Source organism: Pongo pygmaeus, chromosome 1 (assembly GCF_028885625.2).
Source record: "Pongo pygmaeus isolate AG05252 chromosome 1, NHGRI_mPonPyg2-v2.0_pri, whole genome shotgun sequence".
NCBI lineage: Eukaryota > Metazoa > Chordata > Mammalia > Primates > Hominidae > Pongo > Pongo pygmaeus.
In genome coordinates this window covers 162,504,852-162,532,617 of record NC_072373.2, presented here as the reverse complement: position 1 = coordinate 162,532,617, position 27,766 = coordinate 162,504,852, and the positions used below count along the sequence as shown (strand labels likewise).

At 41.9% G+C, this 27,766-nt stretch overlaps 1 protein-coding gene and 1 non-coding gene across 7 annotated transcripts in view; both read right to left on the bottom strand.

The window, feature by feature from the left end:
- The window catches only part of GNG12 (G protein subunit gamma 12), a 130,952-nt gene that overhangs the window by 53,663 nt on the left and 49,523 nt on the right, over positions 1 to 27,766 (bottom strand). For all 6 annotated transcript variants that reach the window (XM_063654290.1, XM_054483375.2, XM_063654292.1 and 3 more), the window contains one exon: positions 22,238 to 22,287. The gene's annotated coding sequence lies outside the window, so the exon portion shown is untranslated. The remainder of the gene's footprint in view (positions 1 to 22,237; positions 22,288 to 27,766) is intronic.
- Positions 17,377 to 17,437, bottom strand: LOC129023500 (U7 small nuclear RNA). Its single transcript, XR_008496820.1, has one exon. It is a non-coding gene; the product is annotated as a U7 small nuclear RNA (small nuclear RNA).

The following is a 27,766-nucleotide window of genomic DNA, read 5'->3' as shown; positions in this document are numbered from 1 at the left end:
AAGAGCCAGCACCGTCTTCCGGCCTCACATTATAAGGTCTCACAACCTGTAGATGGGCCTTCTTCAGGGGTTTAATTTCTTCATTTATTTTTACAAATGTTCAATGTAAGAAGAAACATGAACAAAATATAAAAGCTCTACAGTCCACTCTAGGAGGCAAACCTATCACATCCATCCTTATATACCTCACTGTACTGAACACATGCTTTGTGCAAAGTGGATATTCAAAATGTTTGCTAAATGAATAATTTAATTTGCCTCTGATGAGTCAAGAGCACTTAGGACTTTTATAATGTCCTAAGGTCATAACGAACAGTAATTACTGACAAATAGTGCTAAATATATCCTGGTTCTAGGAGATAACTAGTGGTAAGGTTTTGTTTGTTTATATGAGAGCCTTGATCCACCAAGATGCTAAAGCCTTAAAATAGAACAAGCAGAACTAGGTTTTGTACAGTGAAGCAAAAAAATAAAAGTTTGAGCAGCAGAGCTGCCCACTGGATGTGTGCTGAATGCCCATCTTACTTGTGCCTGGCCCTGGGGCTCAACCAGGTAAGACGAACCCATTGTCCTCAAGGGGCTTAGAGTCTGGGAGTGGGAGGAAGAAAAACAGACAACTTCAAAAGAATGCAGTAAATGTTATAATAGGTAAGGTAGAGGGTGCAACAGAGATTCCAAGGCCAGACCTGGTACATTGAGAAGGTCTCTCAGAAGAGTACCTGAACACAGAGGGTAAGTTTATCATTCAGGAAGGGACAAAAAAATAATAAATAAAAAGAAGACTAGCATGATCAGGTTTGTAGTTTATAAAAAGCTAATTCTGACTGTAATATGAGGTAGGAGAGGCAAGGCTGAAGTAAGCGAGGCCAGCTGAAGGGCTGCTACAGTAATTCACTGTGGAATACCACAGGTTTCTCAGGCTGGAAACAGGTTAATGACAAATAATGTCAGGCCTGGGTTTTCAAGAGCATGTGGTGCTGTGGCTGCTGCTCAAAGGATGATGGCTCTGGACACCAGCTTCCCATCTTCTGGGTTCAGGATGGGGAGTGGGTTTGACTTGGAGGCCACAAGATAAGAGTGTGATGGTTTTAACCTGGTGTGAGCATGAGTACACGTGTGTGTGCATATGTGTGTGATGTGACGCTCCGCCTCCTCATTTACCACATCTCACAGTTAGGTGAGCACAGGAATGGCTCTGGTCCCAGCATGGCGACAGATTCCTCTGTGATCTAGTTCAAAGGGTCATACCTCTTTGACCCCCAGTTTTTTCACAGGTCCTATCAAGAAGCTGGGCCACACAATCTCTAAAACCAATCAACCGGTCTGCCCAGGTCATCTGCACTGCAAGGTTTATGATTCTCTGGACCAGGGCTTCTCAGCCGGTGTACCCTGCTGAGGTTCAGGTATGCCTCAGCCCTAGGTGGCCAGGGAGGGCCTGGACCATCCAGAGCCTCCAGCTGTGGGCATCTTCCTCCATGCTATAGTATGACTTTTCTAAGTGTGCCATTTAGGTTGAATATCCCTTATTCAAAATGCTTGTCACCAGAAATGTTTTAAATTTTTGGATTCGAGCTTCTCAGATTTTGGAGTATTTGTTTATATACAATGAGATATCTTGGGGATAAGACCCAAGTCTAAAGTTGAAATTCATTTATGTTTCATATATGCCTTATACACAGAGCCTGAAGATAATTTTATATACTTTAAATATTGTGTATGATACAAAGTTTATATACACTGAACCATCACAAAGCAAAGGTGTCAGACGGGGAATTTTCCACTTCTGGTGTCATGTCAGTGCTCAAAAAGTTTTAAATTTTGGAGGATTTCAGATTTCTGGATTAGGAATGATTAACCTACATGAGGAAACAGGCAGGAAGCACCACTCTAGACAAGAGAAAGAAAAACATTCGCATGAGCCCAGAATCTCCTTTGGCTCATCACTCATGTCTCCTTCTGTCACTCAAGTGTCCACTAGCTCTTTAATGACAAAGCCAACACCAACCTGCTTCCAGCTGCATACCAGCAAGGCAACCAAAGACCGACATGGCTGGAAGGTGCCAAGCAGTAGGTCCAAAGGGACTGTCACAAATGGGAGCCGTTCCACTAGGGCTTTCCACCTCATGCCCTCCTGCCTTCTGGCGGACCTTGCTCTATACTGACTATTGCCTTCCCTCCAGAAGCTCCAAACTCCCTCTCCATCTCCTTTGATATGTGTGATTTTGGTCACAGTGGAAAAAAATCTTGTATTTAGAGGGAGAAAAATTCAGAAGGAAAAGCACTGCTTTCTTTGAGAAGGCTGAACTAGGGGTCCCCAGGGACACTGGGGAGTGTTGAGAAGTTCTGAGAAAGATTTGAGATGGCTCAGCTCACTTAAAAAGAAAATGCAGCAATGCAGCAATGGACAGGGGTTACATAAACAAGTCTCTGTGCTCAGAATCGCAGGTCTGAAAAGGAGGTTTTAGTTCAGCTTTGGGTTTCCTTTTTTTTTTTTTTTTTTTTTTGAGACAGAGTTTTATTCTTGTCGCCTAGTCTGGAGTGCAGTGGCGCGGTCTCGGCTCACTGCAGTGTCTGCCTCCCAGGTTCAAGCGATTCTCCTGCCTCAGCCTCCAGAGGACCTGGGATTACAGGCGCCCACCACCACGCCTGGCTAATTTTTGTATTTTTAGTAGAGATGGGGTTTCACCATGTTGGCCAGGCTGGTCTCAAACTCCTGACCTCAGGCAATTTGCCTGCCTAGGCTTCCCAAAGTGTTGGGATTACAGGCGTGAGCCACTGTGTCCGGCCCTAGCTTTCGATTTCCTATTGCAGCAACACATTAGAATAAACAAACAACCAAACACTTGGGACTGAACTAATACACCTGAAGAAGGATTAATGTGGCCTGGGTCCTGCTATCCCTCCTCAGACCTGGTATTTCACCATGACGATGAAATACTATTGGCTGGTAGCAGTGGCCAGCTCACTAACCTGGGCAGCAGACCCCTCTCTGCTCTTCACACAGCTTGGCATTGGCCTGGTGTCAGGATTGGGGAGCATGCTGGACAGGGGTTGAGTGGCTGCTATATGCACACTGGAGCACACATTGATGGTACAGCAGAGAGGGCTGGACTCATCTCTGGTAACCTGTCAGCCCTGGCTTTTAGATGCTCGAAAGATGAGGTTGGACACAACTATACCAGAACAAACCCACCCAAAAAAGTCCTTGACAGAAAAACATGAAGCAAATAAAATCAGCTAAGATGCTCCCTGTGGAAGTGTGTCTTAAAAACATTTGCCTTTTCCTGACTGCTCCAATGGAGGAATACCTTATTACCAACAAAAAGTTAGGAGTGATGTATGGGAGCTAAAAAAGTAGACCTCATGGAGGTAGAGAGTAGAATGGTGATTACCAGAAGCTGGGAAGGGAAGGGGGGATGAAAAGTTGGTTAAGGGGTCCCAAAATACAGTTAAGGAGAAGGAATAAGTTCTAGTATCTGATAGTACAGTCGGAAAATTAGAGTCAACAACAATTTATTGTATATTTCAAAACAGCTAAAAAAAATTGCAATGTTCCCAACACAAACAAAAGATAAATGTCTGAGGTGATGGATGGCCCAATTACCCTGATTTGATCATTATACACTGTATACATGATCAAAATACCACATGTACCCCCCCAAATATGCACAACTATTATACATCAATAAAAAATGTTTTAAGAAGTTAGGGGTGAAATCCAGCACATGGAACAGCATGTACAATCCATAGTACTAATGGAGGCCAGAGGGCGTGTGGCTTTGGGTGTGAGGAGTGTCAAGGTCTCTATGGTTCCTGCGTAGGCAGTCTTCTCTGTGTTGGCTAACTATAGTCTGAGAACTATTCACCTCAGTAAACATTGGTCAAGTGCCTAACTGCATCCAAAGTACTGTGGGAGACAATACAGTGTAGCCATTAAGAAAACGAATTCTGGGGGGGGGAGGGGGGAAGGGGGAGGGACAGCATTAGGAGATATACCTAATGCTAAATGGCGAGTTAATGGGTGCAGCACACCAGCATGGCACATGTATACATATGTCACTAACCTGCACATTGTGCACACGTACCCTAAAACTTAAAGTATAATAATAATAATAAAAAAAGAAAACGATTTCTGGAATCAGGTAGGCCTGGGTTTGTGTTCGGACTCTTTCACCCATTCCCTGTGTGACCTGAGAAAGCTATATAACCTCTCTGTTCCTCAGTTTCCTCATCTGTAAAAGGAAGGTAATAATACTACTGACCTTATAGGATTATTGTGAGAATAGTACTTAAAGCTCCTAGAATAATGCCTGATCTCTAGCAAGTACTTAACATCTGTTGGCTGTAATTATTATAATCTTGGTGCACCTCAATTTCCTCATCTACAAAATGGACATAAGAACTATATGTACCTCACAGAGTTGCTGTGAGAGTTAAATGAAATCATGCAAGTATGATGTTTTGTATAATACCTTATACATAGTAAGCGTGCAATAAATACTACTCATTGTTATTCCTAGAAGCTTCCCCAAATTATTTTAAAAAGAAGGCACCTAGATCTAAATGACAGTCCATGTAACAAAGAAATCCCTTCCTTGAGCAATTTCAGTGAAGGCCATTTTTCAACAATGCTCACTCTCACCTCCCTCCACTCTGGGTCCCAGTCATGTATAAAACACTCTGCTTTGTGTTGACTAAGCTCCACAGTGACATTCCAAGGAGTTCTGGTGTCCCTCCAAATATTCTAGGCTGCCCTTTTAACCTGATACTGATACCCTGTCCACTCTACTGTTTAAGGGGCTATTTAAAAATTTGGCTTTGTAAAACAGGGAGCAAGGCAGAAGGCCTTCAAAGCTTTAGCAGTTGGCGTGGCAAGGAACAGAAAAGCAGCATTTTACAGTATCAAATACCAGAAGTAGCCCTCATAACCACTAACTTTGTAGTGCTCTTCCTCCATTGTGGCAAAGTGCTGAGCATGTTACATGCATTACATTACTGAAACCAAGGCCCTGTGACATTCCAGTGCGTCCAAGGTGCTAGCTGGTGTGAGCGCAGCTGTGGGCTCTAACCTGTGCTTTGCTTCAAAGTCCATGCATGCAAATCCTGGGCAACTCCCTGCGTTTCCAAGGCAACTCAGCCAACTCATCCAGAGATAACTAGCTTCCAATAACTGTACAAGCTCACTCCCATCATTTGGTAGGTTGGTAGGTCAATCAGTTCAATTTATTTTTATTTTTATTTTTTTGCTTTCTCTGATATTTGACCAACCACGACACCTAGTGGCCAGTGGAGCACAAACATGGGTTGCCCGAAAAGGCTGATGGATGGGTGAGTCCTTTAGCTATAGATACGCGTTGCTCATGACCAGGAAAAACATGATGGATCGTGTTCAAGGCGAAGAAACCAAGCCACAGAGAAATGAAGCAACTTGCCTAAAAGTCAAAGCTAATGTAGGACTGTGTGGAAATACTGAACCTTAGCGTTAGAGCTCATATTCTGATTCAGACTTGGCCTAAATTTGATCCTCAGCAAGATACTTTCTTCAGTTATTCAACAAACATTGACTGGGCACCTCCTGAGTCAGGCACTGTGCCAGATGCCGGGGACATGACAGTAAGCAAGGAGGACACATCTCGATCCTTGCAGTCAAATAGGAGGGGAAGATAAACAGAATCCACAGTAACACCAGCTAATATGTATTAAGGACTCTGCTTCAAGACTTTGATGTACACCAACTCACTTCATCCTTGACTTGAAACAATCCTATAATGGGGGTGCGATTATTATTCTTGCTTTGAAAATGTGCAGGAGAACATTTAAGTTGTGGGTAACAAACAGGGCTCCTATGCCTTTCTAGGTCTAAGTTTCTGAAATAAAGTTGTGCTAGATACTGGAAGATTTCTAAGGCCTCTTTCCAGCTCAGTTTCCCTTCACTTCTAGGATTCTGGGGTAAAGCTGGGATTAGACCTTGGTCGATTTTCCTGACCAAGAGTCTAGTGTTCTCTCTCTATACACTGTGCTGGTCAATATTTATGAATAACAACTGGAAGTTACTGAATGCTTACTCTGAGCCACGCCCTGAATTTCTCAGTTCAGGCAATCTTCTTAACAACCTATGAGACAGCTTTAAAACAGAAATAATAACTGAGTGAAAAATCATGCTCTAAAATAGTTTAAAAGATTTCCAAGATAAACAGAGAGGCTTCCAACATCACTCAGCTGTAGCATCCTGAATCTCTGTTCTGTCTGATTTTGTTGAATGGTGGATTTAAACCTTATGTATTGGTGTCCTCAGGCTCTCATGACGGGAATGGATAATGGGTCCAGGCAAATGGTTCAATGATGAGTTACTGTCTAGGGAAACAGGAGGCATCTTGTTCAATAACAACATTGCTTTGGGGTAATTCTGGGTCCCTAGAAGTATCTACAAAGCCTGCAAGGTCAAGTGCAGGCCGACTTGGCTCTTTGGTTTTATGATTCCAAATGAATAAAACACATTTCCAACAGTTCAGCAGGGTATATCCGAGATCGGCAAACTCTCCAACGAGGTATTCCCATTAACCCTTAGTCCCTTACCCTGAGGGTATGTGCACACCATCCGCTTTCTGTCGGGTGAGGGAGGGGGCAGGGGAGAGAGACAGGGGCAATCAGGAAAACTCTCTCAGTGATCCTGCAAATGGGAAATGGGGACGTTGAGTTTAATCAGGGCTCCGCTCCAGGACCAAAGAAAGCAACTCCTGCCACCTGCAGTCAGACCACTCCTTCCCACACCCGGGAAAGCAGACCCAGTGGGACCTGGAGCTTCCCAGGTCTTGTAAGACTCTGGCCTCTTTGTTCAGGGCCTCCAGAATGATACTCCAGTGGGTCTTGGTGAGAACATACACTAGATACACTGCAATGTTTAGCCTAGAATGCTCTGCTAGCTTTTCCAAATGGCAAGCTCTCACTGAGCTTTCTAGGGCTAAAGATCAACACCTTCTCCTTTTGCCTGACCACCACCACCGCCCCCAACCCAAGCCTGTCCACAGTAGGAACTGCCACATTTGCCCAGTACCTAGCACAAGATTGTAATCACTGACTTGTTTATCTGCCTACCCCATAGACTTGAAACATCTCTAAAAGATGATGTGGTGTGGCTTAACCATCCTTACGTACTCGGTACCTAGCTAGCACAGCCTCTGGATTGAGGAGGTGCTGATTCCCAAAGAGCTGGAAAGGAAGGCAAGGAACTGTAAGGCTAGAAGAGGCTTCAGAAGTCATCTCATTTATAATCCTGCCCAATATAGGATTTCCCTCAAAATACATTAAAGAAAAACAAGAGAAAAGTTTAAAAGAGTATGTATTTATGTACATATATACAATTCTACATGCATGCATACATATACGGTATCCTTCTACTGGAATGGGGTATGTGGTGGTAAAGACACACAGAGTAAGATTCACTCAGATTTTTCAGCATTAGCGTTTATCTCTTTTTAAAGTTTTTTTCCCTAATTTTTCATGAAATACATGCAATTTAGTGAAAAATTTGTAAAATATAATTAAAGTGAATAGAAGGTAAAAGTTAACATGCTGTTATATTTCCTTCTAATATTTTCTTGGGAGTTTTTTGTTCTTCCTTTTTTAAAAAATCAAAGGAAACCTTGATCAGATTGAGTTTTTAAGGTAGTCTAAATTATACTCTGCTACACAACTTTATATTTTGCTCCGTTCTAGCAAAAGCATTTCCCTATGTGATTACAGTCTTTATAAGCATCATGTTTTAACTTTTATTTTGATATAAGTTCAGACTTAGAGAATAGTCGCAAAGCACCCAGATTTGGGTTCCTTAAATGTAAACATTTTACTATATTTAACACCCTACCCTCCCAGGAGAGAGAGAGAGAATCAATATGAAGTTTTACTCCTGAATATTTCAGCGTATACTTCCTAGGAATAAGAATAAGGAGTTCTCATATATAACCACACCAATTAGTCAAATCAGGAAATTAACTCTGATATCTTACTATTATCTGATCTACAACCTTATTCAGATTTTGGTGATTATCCCAATAATGTCCTTCACAGGAAAAGAAAATACAAAATTATACATTATGTTCAACTGTCATGTCTCTTTAGTCTTCTTGACTCTGGGATGCTTCCTGAGTATATCTTGGTTTTTTATGTTATTGATATTTAAGAGTAAGTGCTGGTTATTTTATAGAATGTCCCTCAATTTGGGTTTGCACATGTTTTTTTCCTGATTTGATGCAAGTTATGCGCTTTTGGTAGGGACACCACATAAATAAACATGCACGACTTTTTTTTTTTTTTTTTTTTTTTTGGTGAGAGACAGGGTCTCACTCTGTCACCCAAGTTAGAGTGCAGTGGTGCAATCACATAGTTCTACAGCCTCAAACTCCTGGGCTCAAGCAACCCTCCTGCCTCAGCCTCCAGGGTAGCTGGGACTACAAATTCCATTTTACACAAGCATGTCCTTATTGTAGAATTTTAGGTTGTTTTTATAATTTTGCTATAATTCCAAATCAATCCCCCTCCCACCCTATGAACTACTGATTGGCTTTCCACCATTAATTTTTATATTAATAATTTATCCGTTTAAAAGAATATGTTAAGATTGTTACTATATTAACAACTTTTGTCTAAGAAGCTCTGTCAATTTGCAGTCTAACAAAGGATGGAGTGTGAACTCCATGTCAGGCTAACAAGCCTTGAGCATTGACATGCTAGTATTGCATTGCTGTTTTAGTGGCTTTCACCTTAAATTGTGGTTATAAAGGGCATTGCTCCTGTCATGCCTCTGAATATATTCCTTTGTTTGTTTGCTTTCTCGTTCGTTCACTCCTTCACATTCACTCAGTAAATACTGAGTGTATATTCCGGGCCAGTAGTTTAGGTGTGAGATCAACGTCTCAAGTAAAGAAACAAACAAGAAAATATGGATTGTGGTAAGGGATATGAAATACACAGGCTGGTGCAACAATGAGTACCTGGAGGCAGTGCTCCAGGTAGACAGGGAATAGCCTGGTGCATAGAGAAAGACAAATGAGCCAGTGAGCTGCAGCTGGGGGACCAGGAGAGAGAGGTGGGGCATCTCTTGGCATTTACCATAAAATTCTATCAAAATGTCTGCAAAACATTGCTCTTACTAAAAATACAAACCCTTATTCTGACCTATCCCCAGTACCCACTTCCAAAGCCTACCCTTCTCCTCTGTCTGTCCTAGTCAGCAGAGTCTAAACTTCAGCGTGTTGTAATTTGTGAATAATAACGAAAGCCTGAAAATGCTCTGAAATTAGAGGGAACTTAGATACCATCCTGATGTTGCTCAGCATTGCAATTACCTGACTTTGAGGGACCACTAATGAATGAGACTGTCTCAACATTAGATTAATGGCCACTTTCAACAGTGGAAAGGGGACAGATGTCCAAGAAGACAGAAAGGTACTAACAGCTGTGTGTATATGTGTGTGTGTATATGCGTGTGTATTCTCCTTCAATAACCGGGGTGGTGGCTATGGCCACAAGCAAGGAAGATGGGTGTTCACGCAAAACTAATCAACCTGCTCGTGCTTTGGAGTTACTCTGGTCTAGCAGAAACTGCAGCTCCCCAGGCCTCACTATCACCTCTGGACTTTGTCAGAGTGAGTCAAGTAGCAAGAACACAGAAGAATCCTCCAGGAACTAGACCTGGGAAAAATATATCCGTCTTTCTCAAACAAAGCCTGTTTGGTATTTCAGGCAATTGATTTCCATACACTTGGGTCAAAAAGCAACAGATTATATTGTCAAAAAATTATTTCCTTGCATGAGATGAAAAATTAGACAAAATATATAAGATATATAAAAATTAAAGTAGAAAAAATATATAAGAATATTATCAATAGTCATTAGACGCTCCTGTCAAGTATTGAAAAAATAACTTATAATAATCTATAAAATGTATGCACACTCTTTTCTTTTCACATCCTTCTGAGGGAAACAGCCCCTAGCAGGCGATTAAGCTGATGCACGAGTAATGATCTCTTAACGATGCCATGCCATCAAATACTGAAGTACAGTTCAGTGTTTCTAAGAGCAAGGAAAGAAAAAAAACATTAAAATTATTACGACTATAAACACTATGATTGTATATTGCACTTAAGGGATGAAGATCTAGAACAATGGAGATGATAAACATATTTACCCAGAGACAAAAGATGGTAGATAAGATTTTTATTATAAAGGCTTTATTTATAAAGGGAACACATTAGAAGCTAAGTAATTGGGTCAGATTTGGTAATTAAAAGCAGCTGAATAATTAACAAAGGCTTAACAAAGGTGTCAGAATAAGATCATATTTTAACAGAAGATGAAATACATAGAAAGGTTTTTATACTTCAACCCTTATCCTTCTGCCTGTTTTACATTTTTCTTTTAAAAATACACAAAAAGTATAGGAAGCAGCAGTGAAATAACCACTACCTAGTTAACCTGTGACTGAATCTGGCAGTTGTTAGTAGCAGGTGTAAATGAAATGATGCAAATAAACTAGCAGGACTAAATCAAAAAGATTTCAATGTGGGTGACATAGCTAAAGTCTATAATTTAGAATCTCTAATACATATCCAGTTTGTGGTTGAAAATTCCTGCTTTCTAGTGGGCTTTATGTCTGCCACAACCCCAAGGAGTGAAAGGAAACTCAAGACTAACAATGATTTGTTATAACTAGAAGTAGTGGTGAAAATCTGGCCAAAAAAAAGTCCACTATAAATTTAACAGCTGTGAGCCTTAAGCCTGGTGGCATTTAAACCATTTTAGTCTTTATAGCTATAAGAGTATTCAACTCCAAGTTTACAATAATATCTCAAGGCAAAAACTCAAACAAAACAAGGCAGGCGCGCACGCGCGCACACACACACCCCCACCCAAACAATGCCCTCATAGACAAGCCCCTTTCAAAGTCCCACCTAATTACAGGCTGACAATCTTTCCAGATTATCAATCAGAACAATAAAAACGCCCTTGAGGGCTCATTTTAAACAATTCTCTGGTCCTCCTCTAGGGGGCGAAGTTGGCTCGCATTTCACTGAAAGGGGAAATTATTTTCAAACCCTGATTTTCGCACAGTGCTAGAAAGATATTCACATACAAAAGGGCCTTTCCGTGCTCCTGTTTCTTCTCAATACATTTCACTTCGGCTGATGGGCAAAGCAGCCCAGCCCTTCGGCACAGTAAGAGGGAGGGAATGTGATTACGGCTGAGCATAAGCAGGGCTTAATCAGCACAGCCCTGAAGGCTGGCCAGCTCATTCTCCTCAAACTTGAGATCACAGCTATGGTTTTGCCAAAGATGATACACTTTCAAGAATATATGTTGGTGTTTTTTTTTTTTTTTTTTCCAGGAGAATTTTCCACTGGGGAAATTCTGAAGCCAGGTGAAGCCTCACACGGGGCTCCCTCCCACCTGGTCTCCTCTGTAGGGCCTCCCTCTGAGAAACCACAAAGCAAGCTGCTGGAGTGCCTGCCCTCCCTTCCTGCACAAACAGGGCCCATTCTATCCTGAGGATGGCATCTGGTGGTCAGGAAGGTGCCTGGACAGCAGTTCCTTGCTGGGCCTCGCTTCCCCCTCACGGAAAGGGTTAGGTGTCCTCTTAGGGAATGCAGGTCTAGCTACAGAAGGGGCATACACAGGCAATGCCTATTCCCAAGGGAGAATCAAATGTGAGTTTCAGCGCCCTGGCAACCATACAACAAGGCAGAAGGCTCAGAGTGTGTATGTCCCTGACCCATGGATAGATCCAGTTTTTGTGGGTTCTAAGCCTTATACAATTTTGGGGGTCCTCTTTAGAAAAATCATACAAAATCAGGAATACCACATTAGCTACAGGGCATTGGAACGGGATGTTGCCAGTGAAAGATCCTGAAACTTAGGGATCTTTAACTGCTGGGCCATGCAGTTATCTTGTCCAGCCTGCCACCACTGGACTCTCCCCTGCAGTAAAACCCCATGTCACGTGTGCTGGCTCTGGGTCTCTTCTTGGCCTCTTGAACATGGTGCCATCTCTAATGAGGCTGATACGGGTTCAGCACGACAGGGCCCGAGCTCCACCCGCTTAGGACTGTCCATTGCCTGGAGACAGATACCGAGGTGGAGCTATTGAAAGAAACACTTGCGCTGCCCTGTGAAAGGGAACAAACTCCTCTGCCATGGGTCAGCTCTCCACACCTACCTGACCAAGCCTCAGTCACCAGTTTGGGTCATCTCACTAGTTCAGACTCTGCCTATTCCTCCTTTTCCACCCATGGGAAGGTTATGCAACCCCCCCTTCCAGATCTCCTTGGGCTGCCCAAAGGTGCCAACTATACTAGTTTTTACTGAAAGAGAGCAAAATAAAGTGACCTGAATTGAGAGCATTTATCTAAACATAGTTTGTTTGCATATTTTCAGTCCTTGTAAAAATAATACACAATTTTCTCCTTATCTGATGGCAGTATCACTTACCTAAATCTTAACAATCAAATGAGGCAAGGCCTAAAAAAATGGAAAGTTTAGTTAATGTAGCTTGTTTTCACACATGCTACAGTTTGGAATTTATAAGCAAACCAGATATAAATTTTCTTCTTTTTGAACAAAACAGTAAGAACAACTTCTTACATATAGAAGTGTCTTCATAAAAGCCATTTATCACAAAAAACAGTGTTCTGCAAATTTGATTTAAAAACTTTTTTTGGAGATGGGCTCTTGCTACATTGAGGCTGGACTCAAACTCCTGGGCTCAAGGGAATCCTTGGCTTCAACCTACCAATGAGCTGGGACTACAGGCACATGCCACTGTGCTTGGTCTTCTGCAAATTCTTATTTGTAAAATGGAGTGTACTGGGAAAATAATAGCCACCATTTTTTGCATCCTGTGAACCACACGTAGTCTAAACATTTCATATGGACTATTTCACTTAATCACCTCAATAACCCTATGCAGTATTATCCCTATTTTATTGATGCGGAAATTGAGGCTTTAAGACGTAAGCGACTTGTCCAAGATTACAAAGGTATTTTGTATAGATTTGAGGCTGGGCAGGTTCAGCCTTATTCTTAGTCCCTGTGCCACGCTGCCTCTGCAGCCAAAAATCACTTTCAATACTATAAAGAACTAGTGAGTTTCACAAGATAGTTATTTTTTAAAAGCAGATCATTGCACATATTTAGATTTTTTCCCCAAATTCCTATTTGATTAAAAAAAAAAAAACAGGCTGAGGAATGGGGCTACTTTTTTCCAAGGCTTTAAAAGTTTTTAGAAATCATCATAATAGTTAAATGCAAACAGTGTAATAGCTACCATTTATTGAACATGTATTATGTGATGGGCCACTGGCTAAGTTCACTATGTGCACTGTTTCCTTTAATATAGCTATCTTGTGAGGCAAATGATATGATGCCCATTTAACAGATAAGGAAACTGAGACTCAGAAAGGTTAACTGTAACCACTATGTTCAAAGTGTCTCAATAGCTAAGGAAAGTTTGAACTCTAGTCTATCTGCCCACACTAAGCCACTTCCCTACTATTAAATGTATACATATAAAAAGTATGCTTTAGCTAAGAGCCTGTTAGTTATTCAAATATATATCTATATCTTTGAATGGCCAGTGGAAATCACTATATGCTTTCAGGCCAAGAGAATATAGGTGAGCAGTCCCAGGGGAGTTGAGTTCTGCTATCTGAGCTTCTGTCTCTAATATCACCTCATATGATGGGTCTGGGGGAGGAAAGCAGGGAGCTGTATCTTGCCATCTTTGTAAGCAGCCAGTAAAAATGAGGACATAAATCAGGTCCACATCTGGATATATAATGTTCAGTCTTGCCAAGAGACTAGTACATGATGGAACTACCCAAAATGCATTTAATACATTCTTAGGCCACTGCACCCACAGAGACTCCAACTTTAGCTGACCCAAGCATCTTCCCAGCATGTGTCACTTGCTCATTTGAGACGCTGGCTGCACCACGGGTTGGGGGGCCTATACTCAGCGAGTGACCTAATTGTTACAGGACCCAACATCACAGTGGTCCAACTGCACATGAAAAAGGAGGGCACGTTGGCAGAGAGGCTGAGTTCACAGTGCTGGTGCCAGAGAAGGCAGAAAAATATGCTGACTCCAAATGTCATACGAGCATGAAAGAAAACCGACATAAGTGAGGGTAGGTCTTTGGAGGGAGGTGGGATACATTCCGCAAGGCTTGAATTTGCAGAGTTCATAAATTCTGCATGGAGCCCTGATCAAAATGCTTCCACGAAGCACAGCAAATACGTTCTCAGATCAAGAGAAACTATGTTAGGGTCATGAGCATGAGAAATGGCATGAGCACAGTTTCCAAATACTAGCTTTCTGCTGGAGTTATACAGGTGCACGTTGGTATGCAGGTAGAGGAAACCCACCCAGATACACAGGTGAAAAGTTTCCCTGTGGGCTTAGAGAACAGGGTGTCTAAGCCTCGCTTTGGAATCTCTGAGGCCCAGGCAAGAATTCCAATTTTCCCAAACATTTCCCATTTTTCCAATGTTCGATTCTCCCAGACAAGGCACGCACACACACACTCACACTCACTCTCACTCTCTCTCTCTCCTGAGATCCCATTAGAGAGAAAGAACGTCACAGGAAGCTAGGTTTGGCTCGGAGGGAGCAGCATCTTTCCAACAACTCCAACTTAGCTGAAAATCTGAATGGGATGATATGGGAGGGAGGGAGGGGAGATGGAGGTAGGAAGCTCCTCACTAGATGAAGATGAAGGACCACTTTTAGAGTGTTAAAAGAAGGGAAGTGTCTCACACTGGGTCTGAGGTTAAGATGCTAAAGTGAAAGTTTCCACCACCTCAAGATGTAACAGATGGGAAATTCCAAAGCAAGGGATCTGATCATTATGCAGAAATATCTAAGAAGATGGCTCTAAGACCCAGAAGGAGGACACAAACAGGTCAGGACAGTGGAAAGCAATGGAGGATTCTGTGAGTAAGATTCTTTGGTAATGCTCTGATTCCTACGGTTTCCAAGGTGGGTGGAATGGAGAGGGCTCAGCCTTTCTTCTCCAGCCCAGAGAAAAGGGTTTCAAAAGCTGTATGTGGTGAGTTTGATATGAATCTCCTAGAGTTCCCGGGTTGGTATGTGACATCTGCCTTAGGAACCAAAATGTGAGAGGGGGCTGACGCTGGCTAAGCCAGCAGGGTGGATGCCACATCAGAAAGTGAGTACTGTCCCCTTGCCCCATGGTGCAGGGGAGGGTGAAAGGAATATGAACCCTGGACATCCTGGGTGGCAGCCTGGGTCTCTTCGCAACAGGTTCTCCCCGAGAGGGCTTTGGCATGACAGTGAGAGGACCCCAAAGAGAGTCCGACTGGAAACCAGAAGGTGCTGAGGGATGGCAAAAGCGGCAGGAGGAGAGAACCACCCAAATCCCGGGGGGCCCGGAGCAAGGCCCCTCAGAGGAGTCCTGGAGAAGGCCATGGAGGCAGCCAGGAGAGAAAAAGTCCCCTTTCCCTGTCTGCCAGGCTCAGATAACTCAGCACCAGGTGTGATAGTCGCAGTCAGGTAATGACTTGCTACACACTCCCCCTGACCCCACAACCTGGAGAGACCTGAGCAGTGGGCAGCTGGAGGCCGCTGGAGGGGGAAGTGGCCCTTGGTGGCTGGATGGAGAGAAGTCCTCCCTTGGAATGAATACTGACTGTTTATAGACCAAGGAGGGCATTTCATATTTCCAAAATGAACCTGTGTGCATGTGTGTGTGCGTGCTGAGAGAGAGAGAGTGAGAGACAAAGATAGAGAGAGAGAGAGGCAGGCTGACTTCAAGTGGCCTTAGAACTTCTCATTATCAGAAAAGTAACCAGAAAAGTCATAGGCCTGATCAAGTTATTATCAGGAAATAGGGTACAACACACCTCCCTGAATAAACTTTAAATGAACAGTGGGAGACAATAATGAAGCTGAGTCTTAACTATGACTCACGAGTCACATTGTACAATATATTAGTTACATACAGTTAACCTTTGCTAAGTCCTGACTAAGTGCCAGGCACTGGGCCATGGACTTCACAGACACTACCTCATTCAGTCCCTCTAACAACTCCTTGAGGCAGATATTTGACAGATAAGAAAACTGCGGCTCAGAGAAGTTAGGCAACTTGCCCAGGGTCACGCAGGTAAGTAAGTAAAGTAGTAGGAACCTGTATTCAACCTCAAGCCTGACATCTATCTGTGAGCTCTTGTATTGTCCTGGATGAGTGGTTTTCAGCAAAACATTTGTGATTGAAGCAGGAAAGGGACTTCGGTCCTACCCATCCTTCCTCCTCGGGAGTCCCTGAGCTAGAAAACCAAAAAGCAGAGTTTGAAAGCCACTGACAAGCATGATCTTATGGGTCCTGTACAACATTTTGATTTTATGATGCTATCATCTGCGGGCGGGAAGGTGGAGAGAGGTGGACCCACCACAGCAGACATAGGAGAGAGGAAAAACTCAGAATTTGTATCCAGTGTTCCAGGAGAGGCAGCTGGAAGGAGCCGGTTCCAGCAGGTGGATCTGAGGTTCACAGAATTATAATCATGTGTATAAATATAGAGTTCAGAGAATGCATGTAAAGCACTTAGCACAGAGCCTGACATTAGGTAAATGGCAACTATGATTGTGGAAAGTTTACATATGTGCCTAAAAACCTCAACATATAATTTAATGCAACATGCTCAGCCACTGATGTCACTGTGTCTGTTCCATAAGGTGCTATGTTTATCATGGACACTACACTTTACTAATTGAGCCAAGACAAGAAAGGAATGTGTAAGATTAAGCTAGCCAAGTCTAAAACAATTAGAGTAAGTGTGAAGCAATGGTTTTTAAGTAAGGGGGGCCCAGGGAAGGGGGCAGGCATGGAGTCCTGTGACATAATGATGGAAAACATAATCCTTTCTCCAATAAAAAAAAGTGCATATGTACAATTTTGCAAATAATGACAGAAGGTTCACAGATCTGTTGAAGTCTATTCATAGTCTCCAGATTAAGAACTACTCCTGTAGATCCTGGGGATTCAACATGAGGTCCTCAGGCCACTAGATCTGCCCACTAGATCCCAAAGTGGTGCTACCCATCCTTGTCCTCTCCACATGTTCCTTATTGGTAGTCTGGATCATGACACCAAACCTGAAGTAGGTAGTCAATGTAACTGTGCAGAATCTAATTTCCAACCTTTCAAGTTTAATAGACTCCAGATGAAGAATGTCTAAACTAGTGGACTCTGGTATCTAGAAAATTTATCTGCTTGGCATTCTCATTCTTTCCTTCCTTCCTTCTGGTAGCAACACCCCTCCTTTTTATTATTTTTTAATTTTTAAAATTTATTACATAATGTGGGGAGTCTTCCAGTGAAAACAGGAAACCTGCTAGACAAATTCTAAAAGAGCTGCAACACTACCCCTCCTTTTTCCATGAGGAACCCATTCTGTGTAATTCTGGTGGGATTTACCCTCTCTCATGGGACACATGAACAGACCTTAGCCAAAGTGATGCTGCTTATTGTCTACTGCCTATTTCTGGCCATGCTGATTCAGGCAGGCAATCCAATCTGGGCTGGTCAAGGTCCCTCCTTGGTACTCACTACTGCTAGAAGTATGGCAAAAGAGGCACCCATAGCTGTGAGAATGACAGAAACCCAGTACTGATAGCTACCTCTGCCACCATGGTGAGGGAGAGCATGTCTGAGAATGAAGCTGAGAGAGCTAACCAAAGTCAAGACAGAGTGAAAGATAATGGCCTGATGATATCTTTGGAACTCCTGAATACAGCTGTGCCTGAAGCCCTTACTAGCATGGCCATCCTAATCATATAAGTCAAGAGACTAGTTTAAATTATATTTCTGTTGCTTGCAACCAAAATACTCCTAATAAACTTGATCCAAAGCAAAACAAAGTCCCAAAGGAAATTCCCCTTCATGGCTAGTCCTTGTGGAATTCTGGGCTCCTCTCTGACAATGATCCTGAATGAATTAAAACTTTTTCTTCCTATGACATTCTTGCAAAAAAGTCTAGGCTTAACATTATTCCCTATCATTCTCTGCACCAATGGTTCATCTTACCAGTGCTGCCAGTTAGCAAATATTCATTCTCCCCACCCTTGATCCTGCACTCCTGCTCACCTTCCCTATACTATCGGATACTTCCTCTTGTAATAAATATTAAGGTTACTCATTAGAAGAGGGACCCGGAAATGGACAATGGTGGCCTAGTTTATAGTTCGCTAACATCAAATACTTGGAGTCAAGTCTCATGAGCCTCTCAAACTGCCCCCAAAAGGCACTGAATGTTCCAGCATAAGAAATGAACCTAGAACCGCAGGGCTCAAAAGAGAAGGAGAGAGACATGGAGCAAGGGAAGAGGATCATGCAGGGTCAATGTAAATTCTGTGTATCAAAAGCCACAACACAGACTGAGTCATAGTGTAGAATGACTTGCGAGTTGAGAGAAATAACATTCACAGAGCACTATCAGGAAGTTGTTTGTTTTTCTTTTAGAACAGGGATGGTAAGGAGATTTCAACTCACGTGCCCAATCTGGTCCACAACTAAAATGCCAAGGCTCAGCATCAAGACGGCCGTGACAATCTGAAGTCCATTACAAGGTAGGGAGGGGAGGAGGGTTGTGAATATATGTATTTGTTATTTCAGCTGAAACAATTACATTTCACCCTTGGACTAAGCAATACCAACAGAAAAATGCACACCTGAACCTAGAAGGGTTTCTCTTGGACTGCACTCAGCTGTCACATCATTTGCCTGCACCGAGGCAGTCCTCATTGTTTTACCTACAGGGATGTTGTCGGCCACTCTGTGTGGCATTATCTTTATGAGTACTCTGAAGACATTTCTCTGAGCCTTGAATCATGATCAACCTTGCTTCTTCTGAGTAACTGGTGTGCTTTTATCTTCCAGCCACCTAAGTCGTTAACGGAGCATGTTTTCCTTCTGGTACTGACTGCTCAGAAGCTCAGAGGTAAGTCTGTGGGACCTGCCAGCAAATGAATAGCCTGTCTCCCATGAACTGGGGCCTTATTTTATCCTTGACTTCACCCCACTTTTCCTTCTCCACAGATTTCCTCCCTTAGTTTTCTTAATCGCATTATATTACACCTATGTTTAAAGGCCATCTCAAAAATCTTTGAAGACAGGTACATACATTAGATCAACCGTAATCAACATAAGAGGAAACAAACCAGATGGTGAGTGGAGGAAAGTTTTACAAATGCTGCCATGCAGTGGCATCCACAGGGTGATGGCCCTGAACCAGGAATAGCCCTGGGCCAACCTGTCAAGTCAGCAAATATCTCATTCTCCCCACCCTGGATTCTGCGTTCCCGCTCACCCTCCCTATGCTCCATCCCTCATGGGCAGCCAGTGCCCCCAGGCCATTCCTGAGCATCCACACCTACTCTCTCTTTAGTACTACTGGTTGCTCTCCCTCCCTCAACTCCTCCCACCAAATCAAAATGCCTTCCTCCTCTCTCTAGAACATTGGGCTTGACTGTATGTTGTCAACAGTTGATAACAGCATAGTGTCTTTTCTCTTTCAAGGACAGGTACATTTTAACCAGGCATTTTGAAGAGGAAAAAATACTCATAGAAGTAATTCACTAATGGTGGAATATACTACAAAAGTAGTACAAAAGCAATTGAAAAGGAGATTTCTTCTTGTAAATCTCAAGTAATTCTATGTAAGGCAGCACAGTACCTGGCACAGTGCTCAATACACAGTAGCTACTCATTATTACTATTGTTACTGTTATTGTTAATTCCAATCCCACCATTACCATTTGATCACTCACTGTCTATTCCTTTTACCTCTACCACGCAGGCTACTGCCCTTTTCAGAACACTGGCCGACTGGAGATCCACAATCAATTAATCCATTTTAATCATATTTATGATTTATAATGTATTTTTACATACATTATCCTTTTTTGATCTTCCTAGCAATCGTCTAGTTAAACATTCTTCTCATTTTATAGATGGGCAAACTGAGGCTCAGGAAGATTGAGTTAGTAAGGTTCCAGAGCCAGGCTCAAACTCAGGTTTTGTATAAATTTCTTGTTCTTCCCATAACAAGTGGTTGCCAACTAGAGTGCAATCACATCAGAATCATCAGAATTTTGAATGTCATGAAGATATTGTAAAAGCAAAAAAATAAAGAATCATCTGGGTGCTTTAAGGTTCCTGGGGTCTACTCCAGACCTAATGAATATAGATGGCCCAGTGGAAGGGACTGTATCAGTCTGTATTTCAACAGGTGCCTTGTGTGATTCTGACGAGCTGCTGGTGGATGGACAAGTCCAATGCCCATGCTTCTTCTTGGTTGATTAAATACCTGCTGTACCCTCAGCCCTGTGCTAAGTACTACAAGGCAGGCATATGTCGCCTTTAGCTCTCAAAGAGCTAAGTGAGTAGGAAGCTGGGAAGTGAGTAGGAGCTAGGAGGTAAGACTAAACAAGTGAAAAAGAGTGAGCCAAAGAAGGCACTATTTGGCTTTGAAGGAAGTCAGAGCAGGCGAGATCACAGATGGCAGGAATAGAAAGGAAGGCCATGTCATGGAGAAGGGAAAATTCCAGTAGGTCTTGCAAAATGGGAAGGATTTCCAGGTAGAGAAGGGGTAAGTGGAATGAAATATCCTCAAGAGAGATACTGAATAGATTGTCTGGCAAGAATAAAGGGAATAGCAGGACTTGAACAAGAGAGAATGGGGCCAGAAAACGAGTGGAGAAGCTAGAGAGGAGCCTAGGCTGATGTGGGGGGTGGCAGGTAGGGAGGGAGGTGGTTTTTGAGAAGTAATGTCCTGAAAGATAAACTGAAAAATGACTAGTGTGGTGGTGCTGTGTAGAATGAAGGGAGGGCTGGAGGGTAGAAAACCTGGTATTGGCAAGACCGCCTAAGAACTTGTTGAACTGACTGAGATGCCAGATGGCTAGAAGTAAGACTAAGATTTGACAGTGCTGGCAGTCAGAATGGGGTGAAGGGATGGGACTATGAGATGGGAATCTAAGTCCTCTCACACTCCATGCTCTTCTCATTCACCACAGCTGTTTCCATGTGCCCCATAAACACTATAGTAGATTGCCAAAAATGGCTACATTTCTTCTCCTCCCTGTATCCATGCTCCTTGAAATGGGACCCTGCAGCTCCTCTGTCATCTATTCCTTGAATCCAGGCTAACCATATAGCTTGCTTTAACAATCAGAATGTACTGGAAACAACGTTGTGTGAATTCTGAGTCTCAGTGTCAAGATGCTTCTGCTCTCTCCTGGAACCCTGCCCAATCACCATGTGAACAAACTTGGTGTAACTTGCAGGATGATGAGATACATGGCTTAGTCATCATTATCACTCCACCTGACAGCCAGTGACCCCCAGAAACAAAGCCTAGCTGACATGGACCTGCAGCTACCTGTAGATACATGAATAGTCCCAGGTGAAAGGAGAAGGATCACGTAGCTGAGCCTAGCCCAAATCACCAACCCACAGAATGGCGAGATAAATAAAGGATTGTTATTTTGAGCCAGTAAATTTTGACTCAAAATGCTGGCAGTAAATTTTGGGGTGGTTTGTTATGCAGCAAAAGATAACTGATACACACTGCAAATAACTGTATAGCCACAATATTAGGGAGTGATGCTATATGAAGCCCCGGAAGCTTTCTCACTTTTAAAAAGTACATTATTTTCCTAGCTCTTAAGGAAGTTTTCTACCATGGCAGAACTATTACCTCATAATAATCACATTTAGGTGAGATGAGAGATGAGAGAAAAAAAATAGAGCAATAATAAAGAGTAGAGCCCCAGTATGTTTTATGTTGTAGCTGTGAGCCAATTTTCATCACAACACACTACAAGGAACTGTCTGAATTCCCTGGCTGAAATAACACTCTGTTGTTTTGGATACTCCCATCAACAGGGGCCTGGAAATAGTTTCATTACCCAAAAAAGTTTTATTTTAATAGTATTTGGCATGTAATCATGGATCTTTATCCTGCCCATGGTCTTACAAAGGAACATGGGTTGCTCTGTTTTTTTAAGGCATGGAAACATCATAAATTACAGAGATTAAAGAAAAGTACAAATAAATAGACATCTCATCATAGCACTGGTAGGGAAGCATCTAACTTAGAAGTGTGAATATCATCTCAAAAATAAAGTCAAACAGTCACTTTGTTTAAGAAATGAAGAACTTACCAGTAAGACTTTGTGTGGTCCAATGTTTTCAGGTTTTAAGTGGAATGAATCTGAAATAGAATTAAATAAACATTCCATAAGTAAATCACATTTGGAAAGGGTGTGCTTTCGATCCCAAGTGACTGCCATAACGTTGAGCATTTATTCATGTAGTTAAAGATGAAAAAAGCTTTTTCTGGCTCCTGATGGAAGAGGGAACATTTTTTGCCAACACAGTTTAACTTCCTGAATAGAGAGAGCATGCTCTCATCTACTTCGGGGAGTGCTCAAAGTCTGAGGCCAGTGTAACTATAAATGGTAGTGTTTTTTCCAAACCTCTCCAAGTCAGGGGAAGCCTCTCTAGCCGTTGCCCTTGCCTTGGTCTCAATCTCTTTATGCTAGGACCCAGCCATGGCCCCCTCTAAGACACCACCTAAAACACTGGTGGTCCAACATAACTTGAAGGGCAGAGGAGGAGTGTACAAGACTTTCTAATAGTGGCTTTCTGATCATATACAGAAACACAGATTTTTGTCTTAATTGATAATAATGAGCCTAAGGTAGTGTTGTTCAATAGAAATATAACCCAAGCCACAAACTATTAAAACATAATATTGAATATATTTAATAATTAGATTAATATATAATTATGTATCATATTATACATTAATTATAACTATATGTAATTATAATAAAATACATTTAATCATAATATTAAATGTTCTAGTAGCCACATTTAAAAAGCAAAAAAAATTAATTTTAATATTTAATTTAATCTAATTTATCTAGAATATTATTGTTAACACATAATACAGAAATCATTAACAAGATATTTTACTTTTTTTAGACTACATCTTCAAGATTCAGTACATCTCGACTTGAGCTAGCCACATTTCAAGTAGTCCATGGCCACACATGGCTAGTGGCTACCATACTAGACAGCACAGGTCTAGGGAACCTATCCTTGGCCTTCAGGTATTGGTAAGGCTTCAGGAAGTCCGACGCATATGAAGATATTATTCACCTATTTTCCTTCTCTCAGTCATCTATCATTACTCCTATTTCATGATGTCATTTTAACAGAAATCAGACATAATGACAGCAAACACTTATATATCGCACTCACTATGTGCCAGGAACTGTTCTTGGCATGCCCCATCTTACCTCAATTAAACAGCACAATAACTTTATGAGGTAAATATATTATTCTCATTTTGTAATGAGGCAACTGAGGCACAGAGAGGTTACATTATTTACACAAGACTGTGAGACGGTGACAGGGATGCGATTCAAATCTAAGTCGTTTGCCTCCAGAGTCCATGCTTTTACCCACTACCCTCTCAATTAAATATGAACAGCTCAAAATAAGATAATTACTTTCAGTTTTAATTATAACCATCAAATGATCCAAGTCTGCTCTCATGATAACATGGTTAGATAATAGCAGTGATGGCAGATGGAACAGTTATTGGATGCACCAGCAAATTAAATTTAAAACAATTTGGGATCCGAGCACAAAAACCACAGCAGGTGGGGTCGAAAAGGCTTCACTGGGTCTGGAGGTTTGTCTGGATGACCAAGGTGGTGGTGATTGGGGAGGTTAATGTGAGGTCCATGGAAAATCTTCTTTTGGTGATTTTTCTGAGGGAAGGGCCTAATGCTTTCATCAGATGCTGAAAGATTTCTCAAATGGGTCTTTTAGATAGATATCCGTATATCTGTCTCAGCAGGGGTAGGGAGTTACAAAGAATCAAGTAAAAGAATTAAGAAAACACATCCTTTTCACTTTATTAATCCACAGGCCCCAAAAGAATCACACTCAGTGAGCAAAATCAGACCCCCACATGCGAGCTTTCTGCCAAATCACAGAGACGGAGGCTGGTCAGTGACACCGTAGGGCTGAGGCCACTCAAAGTGCTGCCACCCAGTCTCCTATGGAGAGCCCTGAACCTGCTGAAAATCCTTCTGTGGCTTCCTCTAGGTTTTAAGATCAAGGCCAAGCTCCTCAGACTACTCTAAAAAGCCCCTGTGGCCTCATGCCTGGACTCTCTCTCAGGTGCCTCACTGACAGGTCCCAAAATGCACACCCTCCCCCCTTCACTCCTCTATGCCTTTGTGGATTCTGTTCTTTCTGCCTCACATGTCCTTTCCCTACAGTATCAGTGGGTCTTCACATCTCAGTTCAAAAGTCACCACCTCTGGGAAGCCTGTGTGAACACCCTTGACTGGCTCAGCAACAACTTCTCTGCAGTAGCGGCAATAAGGTAGTATTCATTCAATTCAAATGGCAATTATACACTACTATAGTTATGTGTCCCTGAAAGAGGGGGATGCTTTCTGAGAAATGAATTGTTAGGGGATTTCATCGTGTGAATATCGTAGGGTGTACTTACACAAACCTAGAGGGTACAGCCTACCACACACCTAGGCTACACGGTAGAGCCTATTGTGTCTAGGCTATAAACCTGGACAGCATGTTACTGTTGTGAATACTGTAGGCAACTATAACACAATGGTAAATATCTGTGTATCTAAACATAGAAAAGGTATAGTAAAAACATGGTATTATCATCTTTAAAATAGGTTGTTTTGTTTCAAAAACATTCAGTCAGTACCAATGGTATTATAGTCTTATGGAACCACTGCTACAGATGCAGCCTATAGTTGACAGAAATTTCATTATACGCACATGACTGTACTATTGGTAATATTAAACGCTGGTTTTTTATGTGCTAGGCACTGTTCAAGTGCTTTACATGCTCCTTTAATCCCCTTAGTAATCCTATGAGGAAGGTTCTTTCATTATTCCATTTAGTAGGACAGCAAATTGAGGCACAGAGGTTAAGCCAGTAGCCTAAGGTTACATGGCTTGTAAGTGGCAGAGCCAAACTGTAAACCCAGACAATTTGGTTCTAGACCTCACATTCCATGCCTGCCTCCAACTAGGGTCCACTTCCCTCTGCTCTCATTGCCCTTGTACTTACTTTACTCTGGTATCTCCTATATTTTAGATTTCCATTTATTGATTTATCTCCCCACATGTTTGCAGAATCCCTGAAGGTTAATAATGTGTCTAGCTCATTTTTGTCTCTCCAGGACCTAGTAAGGTGCTTGGTATATGGTAGATACTCAATAAAGACACACACAGGAAAACACTGGAATAGCATTGAAAGGATAGGAGCCAAGGCTATCAACCCAGGCCTGATAAAAATGCACCAGGATAAAGAATCTTCAAATACACACTTTAACAAAGCAAGTTTTGACTTCATCTTTTAAATCCAGCCAGTTCCAAGGAGATGGTCACTTCCTAGGCCTGTTCAATACCAGAGGGAGGAGAAGCAACTTGGAGCAACTCGGAGCTTGGCAGACTTGCTTACACCTCCAAGTTCATCAGTTTTATTTGACTTTGCATGTAGAACTAAGTAATAACATGCTTAAGCAATAGCATACCCAATGTCTTGGCTGGCCATTATCAAGGACTGCCAGAAAAGACACACGCTGAAAAATCTCCTTTGGCTGCCTGGACATGGCTTGGATATTTCTACCCTGGAGTTCCAGGATATACTTCTTCCCATTACTATCTAAACTCCCCCCAGATGGCCGTGGAATTTGAACTTGTAGAAGAATACTTTCCTCTAACAGTGAGAAAGGCAAAAAGTTTTAAGATCTAGAACATATACAGATCTCTAGGAAGAGAAAGAGCTCTCTCTAGCCTGGTCAGAGATTGCATTAGGATTGTGGCCCAGCCTACCCACTCGCAGTTAAATGCAGCCAGCCATAACATCCACCCTTTATACTGCATCTAGAACGTAAAAGAATCCACCACCTTCCCATGTACATGGATGGATGTCAGCATCACTTGTTATTAACAACCAAACCATAAATCTGTATTCTGACTCTTGCCATATCATCTCCTTACATGATAAGAAATAATGACATTAATTTATTTATTACTGAGAGGTATACTGAATGTAAATCATGTGCCAGGGATGGCTGTAGGTGCTGGAGATGCAGTGGTGAATGACGTATATTACATTCTTGACTTGAGGCCTTTACACTGTAATGGGGGACAGCAAACAAACACATATACAAATAAGTAAATAAGATCATTTTAAACAATAAGTTCTACAATTTTTTTCATACATGCAAGGAGTGAAGTGACTTAATGAAGAGTTTAACAAGGTCTCTTCAGCAGCTATATTGAAGAGGCAATAGCGAACAAATGGTGACCAAGCATGAGGTCATTTGATGGTTCAGGTGAGATATGGTACCTCAGACGGAGAGAAGTAGATGAATTCAGTATAGGTTCTGGAGGTAAAACAATTAAGACTTGCTGATGAAGTGGATACAGGGAGTCAAGCAACTTGGTCAATGATGGTTTTATTTACTCAGGGAGAAAACAGATTGACAGAAGAAAAAAATCAAGAATTCTGACGTGATCTGGTTAACTTTGAGACATCCAAGGGGGGATGTCAAGAAAGCATTAAGAAGTCTAGAACCATGCTGTCCAATAATAGGTACATGTGGGTCTTTAAATTTAAATACAATTAAAAACTCACTTCCCCAGTTGTATGAGCCACGTTTCAAGTGGCCAAGCAGCCACAGAGGCAGCTATTCTATGGAACAGCACAGGTACTATATGGTTTCACTTGCAAATTCTGATATGATGTTATCTCAAAAGGCAAAACAGATGTAAAAGGGCTTTTGACACACATAAAGGACTCTACTGTAGGGATAAAAGGTAAATACTCCACAAAGTTGGGGCATAGTTGAGGGAAATATACCCTATGCTTTAAGTCTATCCTACAAATTTGTCTTTATTAGATGTTTGGAGGGCTACCAACTTTGTAAAGTAATACTATATGTGTCAAAGAATTATAAATTCATTCTTGAGCTCCAAAGGTTAAAAACAGTGGGTTAAAATGCTGGCATTTTGCCCCATTGTACAATGGCTTCTGTCCCAGAGAATGGCATGCCCCAAAAGGCTGAACTGGCCTACTTTAACCAAATGGTACCACCCATTATCTCCACCTTGGGACTGGCTCCTGGCTGGAAGAGCTGGTCTAAGCTGTTCATCAGGAGAAATTCTTTTTACCTGGTTACTGTCCTAATCCACAGAGAGCTTCTGAAGACAAAGTTTTGTTTTTAATTGAGGAACTGGTGGTATATGTACTCCACTAACTTGCAAATACATTGGGGGAAAAGTATTCTGATAATGCCAGACAGTATAAATTTTAAAAAATACACATAGATTCCTATTTCTTCATACTTTAAGAGAATAAGTGAAAAAGAGTAAATAAGAAATTGAAATGTTATACTCAACATAATTTTTTCCCCATTTTTGTACTGAAAGGACAACGGCAGTTTTAAAAGGATGGCAAGCTCCTTTGGAAATTACCCATATTTCCAGCAGCCTAGTACTGCTATTTATTTTTGCATGTTACCTTTGATAGAAACGTGTTTTTATGTGACTATGGCCATAGTTTATATGCTATTGGTAGTAAAGGCTTTGAAATTGGACAGATCTAGGTTTGAATGTTGGATCCTCAA